The sequence below is a fragment of the Ostrinia nubilalis genome, chromosome 22 (assembly GCF_963855985.1).
Source record: "Ostrinia nubilalis chromosome 22, ilOstNubi1.1, whole genome shotgun sequence".
In the NCBI taxonomy this organism is placed as follows: Eukaryota; Metazoa; Arthropoda; class Insecta; order Lepidoptera; family Crambidae; genus Ostrinia; species Ostrinia nubilalis.
Genome location: NC_087109.1, coordinates 9,003,856 through 9,012,345, shown reverse-complemented (window position 1 = coordinate 9,012,345; position 8,490 = coordinate 9,003,856). Strand labels below are relative to the sequence as shown.

Sequence of the window (8,490 nt, the reverse complement as noted above, 5' to 3'; positions counted from 1 at the left end):
GTTACAGACAAAGCAAAATGCCTCGAGCTTACGTAAGAAAGACCGATAGAAGTTCTTACCCGAAAGAAAAACTATTAGAAGCGGTTAGGACCGTTAAAAGTGGCGCCTTGTCAGGTTATGAAGCCTCAAAACATTATGGCATACCAAGAGCGACCATAATCAATCGGGTTTATGAGCGTAAAGGTATGAAATCAAATACTTTGGGGAGGGCCACGGTTTTGTCGAAAGATGTAGAAGAAAACCTTGTTAAAAATTTGCATGCGATGGAAAAATATGGCTTTGGCTTGACGAGAAAGGAATTGATGGAGACTGTGGGACATTATGTGACAGCGATAGCTGTGAATAATCCATTCAAAAACGGAGTTCCTGGAGAGGACTGTTTCCTTTTGTTTAAAAAACGGCATAATAAGTATCTGTAAAAGAACCGCAGCCGGTGGAGTACGCTCGAAAAACTGCGTGCAGGCCTAATGTCATATACCCTTATTTTGATTTGCTCGAAGAAACAGTCAACCAACTAGATCTTCACGACAAACCATCCCATGTTTGGAATGTTGATGAGACTAGCTTCAGCAAAGACCCCTCAAAGGCAAAGGTGGTTGGACTGAAAGGATTTACTTCCACACGAACAATATCATCTCCGGGAAAAGACAACACTACCGTCTTGTTGGGGTGTTATGCTCTTGGCGAAAAAACTCCACCGTTAATTATTTACAAGGGTAAAAACGTATGGGACGAGTGGACGTCACAAGAAGGGTACCCAGGTAACATTTACAGCACACAACACTTTTAAAATATTTGTATGTGCAATAAATAATATTTTTATTGTATTGTACCCAGGAACAGCGTATGCCGCAACAGCTAATGGGTGGATGGAAACAGCTGTTTTTGAGGCGTGGTTTGAGAAAGTTTTTCTGCCGACAGTAGGACAAAAGCGGCCCATACTTTTAATATATGACGGGCACTCCACCCATGTGGGAATAAATATTATTGAGAAGGCCCGAGCAGCACAAATAACGATTTTGAAGATTCCTCCTCATACCAGCGACGTGTTGCAACCATTAGATTTGGCTGTGAATAAACCTTTTAAGGATAGATGTTATGTAGCTTTGGTCAAATGGCAACGATCAAACATTGGTAAGACTCTGCCAAAAAAAGAGTTCACGAAAATTCTAGGCCAAATTTGGTCTGCGATAGATCCCAATGTGTGTGCAGCTGGGTTTAAAAAGGCGGGCATCTACCCATTGTTGAGATTGTTCCAGAATGTAAATTTAATCAATTGCTTTTGAAAGAGTGGAAACAAACAAAATTGTCACTCGTTAACAATTTTGTTGACGACAGAACAAAGTCTTTAGACATATGTCATTTAAAACAAGATCAAGATAATAGTCAGCCAATTAGAAGTTTAAGTCCAGACTTGTAATTTAACATAGCTTTGGCAAGGATTAATTCCTGTATACATCAGGCACACAGTAATTACAGCAAAGGCAGCAAAATAGGAATGATTTAGCAGGATCTCCAAAAAGTTTACCTAATACAGAAAATCCAAAGCCTAAGATACATATTGAGGACCGGGCGATCACGTTCGAAGATTTATTGCTCATGAACATAAAAGCAGGCACAAGTAATAAGATAAAAAGAAAAATAATTGCCCCTGGCGCTGAAGTAATTACGCACGACGATGTTTACAAAAGATGTAAGCAAATGGAATTAGAAAAAGCTGTAAAATTGAAGCAAAAACAAGAAAAGAAATCCAAAGTAAATATAAAACAAGAAATAAAGCAAAAATCTAAATCACAGTCTAAATCGACGTGTACTAAAAAAGAGAATAATAAGAAATTTTCGAAAAATAAAAAGTCAAGAATGCGAGTTGAATCATCCAGCGAAAATGAAATAGAAATGGATTTTAGGGATGAAAGTGAAGATGACGAAGACTTTGAACAGTATTGCAAAAACCTTTATATGCAAGATGATGTAGAAGAAGGAGAAGAAGAGATCAATGAAATAAATATGCAAACGGATGAAAAGAAAAACACATCAATTAGCTGATATGCGCAGTTTTCAGCTTTTCCTGGTTGGCACACAATACTGTATTTAATTTTATAATATTCTTTCATCTTGTCGTCGTATAATGTTGCCTCTAAATTGGATAGTTCTTCGATATTTCGTATAGGTTTTAAACAAATCGGCTATTATCAGTTGTTTCCTTTAATTTAGCAACTTGTGGTTCATATTTTCCAGTTATAAAGTATCCAATTTCACCGAAATATAAGCAATTGCCATCAATATGCTTTGCTTGTTTTCCATTACTTCTTTATAATTGTCTTTAAGTAATGTCATATCATTCAAAATTTCTTCTTGCTTTTTGTAGATCTCAAATTGGTTGTTTGTAATTCTCTCCACATCTGAAGGGTCAATAGCTATAACGGGAACAGAAGTAGTTTCCACTAGTTTCATTGTTAACAGTAACTACAGATGTATGTTCATTTAAAGTAATAGTATATAAAGCTGGGTACAGATAGGTGCAATGCAACAATAATACAACATGTAATGCAACATGCAATGCAAGAATTTGACGTCCACATTGCTGCAATATATCATGCAAGGTAACATACCCTGTAACAAATGCTCAAGTTTGGACGTCTCGCGCGCAGGAACTGCGCCTGGGTCGCGCACGCTCCGAGCAAATATGTATGTTGCCAAATGTTTACATTGCGAGTTTAGTTCATATTATTTCCTTTTGTTGGTAATGTTTGCACTTAAACGTTTTTCTAGCCCTGGGTCATGGGTAAAAAGCTTTTATTTTTACTATTCCAGTGTTTTCTTTGAAGAATGAAACCTGCAGATATGGAAGCATATGTAGGGGTTCACATTCATTCACATTCGTTCTCATTCATTCATGTCATTCTGTTGTATGTACAATAAACAGTCGCATTTAGAACGCACTCGAAAACGGTTGTTTCATTCCCCCTCCTCACACTGGCTAATCACACACACACGCCCGCTCCTATACGTGGTGACCCGCGACACAGAGTACGCGATACAGTGCAGTGTGCTCAGAATTTGCGTGCAAAAAAACATTTACGCGACGATGCCGCCGTCAGCAAGTTCAGCTCAGGAACCACCTGAACACAAAACCGAAATCGCGACAGTATCGGTAACCCACGCCTGTGGTTTGTGCAAGTGGAGGCCATCCTGACACCCCAAAAAATGTCAGATATGAACAAATACTACATGGTCGTAGCAAAACTAAACAAGGAGGCGATACAGCAAGTGGCAGATATATTGACGAAACCACCGGAGCAAGACAAACTCGAAACATTAAAAAATAGACTATTGCAAATTTATGAGGAGTCAAAAGCTAGACAAATACAGAAGTTGATTTCAGAAGTGGAATTAGGAGACCAAAAGCCTAGTCAGCTATTGAGAAGAATGAAAGAATTGGCTAGAGGAAAAATAGAAGATGATACCCTGAATATACTCTGGCAAGGCCACTTACCTTCCTCGGTGAGAGCTGTCCTCACAGTAACATCGTCCCAGGACCTGCAGAATAAGATGCGCGCCGTGATAAACTGCTATCGCGGCGTTTTATCGATTTTGACGTCACTATATCGTTTTATCTACCGGCGCTAACATGGCACCCCGAAAATTATCATGTCATCTGTCAAAATGTGATAGTGATAGATTTGTTTTTTTTTTGTGATAAACCTGGCAAGCCCTAACATGAAGCGCTAACTATATCATATTTTGACATCACGATAGGATAGGATGTGGTGTTTTTATCGTCCTCGATCCTTGCCCACGATAGCAAGACGATAGGAGATTAACTTTTTTGCAAGCTACTTTAACTCTATTTATTTATCATTTACAATGGTAAATTACATTTTACGATTAATTTGAGGCTAGAAAAATTCAAAGAAAGGAATCTAGCACCTTTGTGATACTTTTACTTCTAGGTGGAGATTGAGTTTTAGTTCAAGAGTGTATCAGAAGCAGCATTTTGTAATTATTGCAATGGATGTGAGGTGAATCTTGTGACAGTTTATAATCATTAACTGCAAAATCTAAGTGCTCCCACAGTCCCACCCACATTTAATTATTACATTACCTACCTTGTAAAATAACCATTACTTACTTACCTACTTAGGTAGGCAGTCAACAACAGTACATCAGACAAATATTAAGTTGCAAATGACGTGAGATACCCCACAGTGTTTAGCTTGATTTAAGTACCTACTGTCATCTGTACATAATCTTGTAAAAATTATTGAAAATGGGGCGGAATGTGGTGACCGAGCTTCTTATGTCTACATTATTTTCAAACAATGGCAAGGTCATTGTCAGAAATTAGCATTGGGTGGGATATGTAATCAATAAAAAAATGCTATAATAACAATGAGAATAAATGAATTTTACTAATTTTATAACTTGACGGTGATACCATACATACATTCCACATTACTATAAATCTAATTCCTCCGTTTGGACTTTTTTAAGGGCTTTAATGTGACAGGATGATAATCTTGTACAATTTATTCCATTATAATAAATTCATTCATCATCATCTCAGCCATAGGACGTCCACTGCTGTAATGCTTTCCATGTTGCCCGATGGGGCAGCAAGGTTCTGGAGTGGAGGCCGGGTACTGGAATACGCAGCGTGGGACGTCCACCCACAAGGTGGACCGACAACATCACGCAGGCCGCTACCACAAAATATAACAGAAGGTAAACTCATGTATGTACTTCGCTTCGCTAGCCTGCGCTCGGCCGTCGCGCTAGGGTTGTCTTGTCATGTGTTGCGTTTATTTCGTTATGATAGAAAAATGTAACTCTTAATACTATGGAAGAAAGACAATAACAGATATCCACATATATTTATATTATTATTAGTTATGTTTAGTACGTTATTATTATAGTAATAGTTTGCAAACAAATACACGAGAAGGAAGTAGTATCACGTAGTATGTAGTTGGGTGGTTGACACTATTATCCAATAATTCCTAAAACTTCTTTAAACACTTCGATATTCCTAATAATTGAGTTGGATTTCAATTTGTCAACGTTAAACGAACTATTGAAATACAAATAAATACCTTACTTACCTCCCGGAATCAACTGGTAGTTTAAAAAACGAAAATTTAGTTTTTAATGTTGAGTGTTAGCAACCATCTACTTAACAAATGTTATAATACCTACCCCTTTTTTGTTGTTCACTCATTTTCGCACAAACAAAATAATTTCACAAACGCGTGAGCAGCGTCACTCAAGCAAACGCAGTCGCGCCTCGCATTCGTCCAAGACAGTCTTAATAACGCGTACGTGAGCGATGTCTATGTGTGCGTGGCTCGAGCGCGCTTAGTATGGAGTTTACCTTGTGTTATATTTTGTGCCGCTACCAACCAGGCAATAAATTCATTATTGCAGTGTAATTTCAAAATAATTCAACCATTATTTACAAAATCTTTATTTGGAAAACTTTTGTTTTACAATAGCTATTGATAATTTCAAACACTAACAGAATTCCATGAATTGGTTAGCCTAGCCAGTATCCTTGAAGTTTTTTGCTGATTGTTATTGTGAATTTTCATGACAGTGAGCAAGACTTGCTTATGTCTGCTTTAGAATGAAATAATCACTCATAATCCCACACTTCTTCATCCGCTGTCTGAAAAAAGAAAGAATATTATTTAAACACAATTATTACAATTACATAAACAGTTCATAAATAGAAACATTTACTTAATCCTATTTGTATTTTAAGTTTACATACAAAATGTTGATCATCAATATTATTACACAGTAAAAGAACTATGTGAAATAAATATAGGAAAGAAGGTGAAAGCTTATTTGTAGGAATAAAGGTATTTTTCCTTTTATCAGGTGCTATTACTTATGAAAATTAAGATGTGCGGATTCGTTCTATCGCTAATATTTTAGACTTTAGGTACCTACTTACTTTGCTACTTATGAGTGTAACTTTATTTCTCAAATCTCAATAAACTTTCTGACTGCTTCGTTAATTTTCTTGAATAATTACTGTAAACCTCGCATTATGGGATAGGTAGTGGAGTTCGGTTATTCTGTTAATTTTGAAGACTTCATTCTTTAATACTATCGGTATGATTAGGAATTCTTCATTGTTTTTCTTTAACTTGGTTATCTCTTCGTTTGATATTTTCCGTACTTTAGAAATATTAAAAATAGACTGGAAACATAAAAATACAATTTTAAAAACACAAACAAATACAATCAAGCAGTCATGTAATGTCAACAAAATTGACATAACTTTTTTTTAATGACGTTCTCACTGCTTTAAGATATGTGTTTTAGCCGAATTAATAGCAGAAATGAACGAGATTGAACGAATGAGCTAAAATATTTCAAGGTTGGCCAACATAATAACGCAAATTTTTCTTAATATGGCAACAATTGGGTTATCACGCGATAGCGGGTCGATAGACTTATCTATCGATGGTCCCATGTTAGGGAAAATGATAAAATTATCTACGTGATCGAATATTGTCTTATCATATCATGTCATTGTCGATGCGCGCATCTTAGGCCTACTGGACAGTTTAGCAAGTGTAGCAGACAAAATAATGAAGAAACTTACCAGCCGGCACGCATCAGCGAGGTTTCCCGTAGTCGACAAGAACCGGTAACAGCATTCGATGTGGCAGCAATCATGGCGGAAATATCTAAAATAAACATGAAAATGGAAGAGATGAATCAGGACAAGGAAATGTATAGAGGCAGGAGTAGGAGCAGAGGCAGAAACTGGAATTTTTCTCAGTCAGCTACCAGGAGCGGCAGAACGCCTGACAGTCCCAATTGGTTGTGTTCGTACCACTACAGATTTAGAGCGCGAGCCAGGAAGTGTGTACCGCCGTGCAACTGGAGGAAACCAGCAACACCATCGCAGGCCCCGCCATCAACGTCATCGGGAAACTAGATGAGGTGCAGCAGACGGCGGGAGGCTGCACGGTGAAGGACTACCGCCTGATAGTAAGTGACAGAATTTCTCGCATAAAATTTTTAATTGATTCAGGTGCGCATGTATCCGTTTTGCCCAAATCAGTAATTAAAAATAAACAGGAACTGTGTCTTAACTCTAACTTTAAATTGTTCGCAGCAAACGGCACTAAAATAAAAACCTACGGAACCAAAACACTCACGCTTGACCTAAATTTGAGGAGACCTTTCAAGTGGACTTTCATAATATGTGACGTCAAACAACCTATTTTAGGGGTAGATTTCCTTAACTATCATAGCGTAATCATTGATATTAATGGCCGTTGTTTATTAGATAAATTAACTAATTTTGCAGTGTATGGATCGATCGTAAACAATTCTGAGTTGGCTATTTCGACCTTGCGAAGCGACCACCCGGTATATGAGATATTAAAACGACATCCAGAGGTTCTCAAACCCAGTACCGGCGTTAGGGTAGGGCGCGGTTGGGCGACCGCCCAGGGGCGCCGGACTTTGAGGGGCGCCGTTAAGCGGCGCCCCTTTATATTCCCATCTCTGTAAGCGAAAAAAAAAAACGATGTGTTGGCAACACTAGAATGGAACGCAGTGCTCAATCCGTTCGGTCGTAGCACTACATACATACAGTTTATTTTACTGGGAATCCCCGACCACAGAGAAACACATTATCTATCTCTTTTTAACATTTTAGTTCAAAAGAGTTGGCGTTATTTTTGATGGAGCGGAACACAGCTCATTCTTATTCATTCAATCGGTGCACGCACTTAAAAACAGTTATCGCAATTACATATTTTAAAACAAACAGACGCAGTAATCTGGCGGTCCACGCTAAGTTACGAAGTGCATGTTTTTTTCTTTTTGTCGCCGACTACAGAGTGACATAGGTTTTATCCAAAAAGTTGAAATACAAATAGTGTTTAAGTAGGTATTTGCTTTATGACGGATTATTTCACTAATTAGGTAAGTACAATTTTATTTTAACTATCTTTACTTATTATACTAAAGAGGTAACATTTGTTTGTTTGTTTATGTTATGTTTGGAGTGGGGTAATCTATTTAAAGTAAATAAAATATCTCTGGAACTGACTATATAATGTTGATGAAATTTTAACACGGAGATAATAAATGAATGTCGAGGAGGTACGGTCAAGTGTAAAAGTGGATGAACACTGTTCATTCGTAAGCCTTTGTGTTAAAGGTGAAAAGTGTCCACCGACTTTTGCATCTGACTGTACATAGAAGTCATTTTTTCGGGAACGAGTGGATGATCGTGATTTTTTTCATACAAATCTAAGCACTATCACGTAACACAAGCTTTTAAATATAACATTTCACAATTATTCCGCTGCCATGACAATATTACCTTACCTAGATTTTTCGATCGTAGTTCACGTGTATGCTAACGCTTTCCTGAATATAAAGCGTTTTTGGTCGTCCTCACTCAATAGCGTTATATTTAATTAATTTATAGAAATGATCGGACTTACGCAGATTTAATTT

The 8,490-nt window shown here is 37.4% G+C and overlaps 1 long non-coding RNA gene across 1 annotated transcript; it reads right to left on the bottom strand.

Annotated features, from left to right (window-relative positions):
* Positions 1 to 5,448: 5,448 nt before the first annotated feature.
* LOC135082647 (uncharacterized) lies at positions 5,449 to 6,606 on the bottom strand. Its single transcript, XR_010259425.1, has 2 exons — positions 5,957 to 6,606; positions 5,449 to 5,665 (listed from the first exon to the last, which is right to left on the bottom strand). It is a non-coding gene; the product is annotated as an uncharacterized LOC135082647 (long non-coding RNA).
* Positions 6,607 to 8,490: the final 1,884 nt, after the last annotated feature.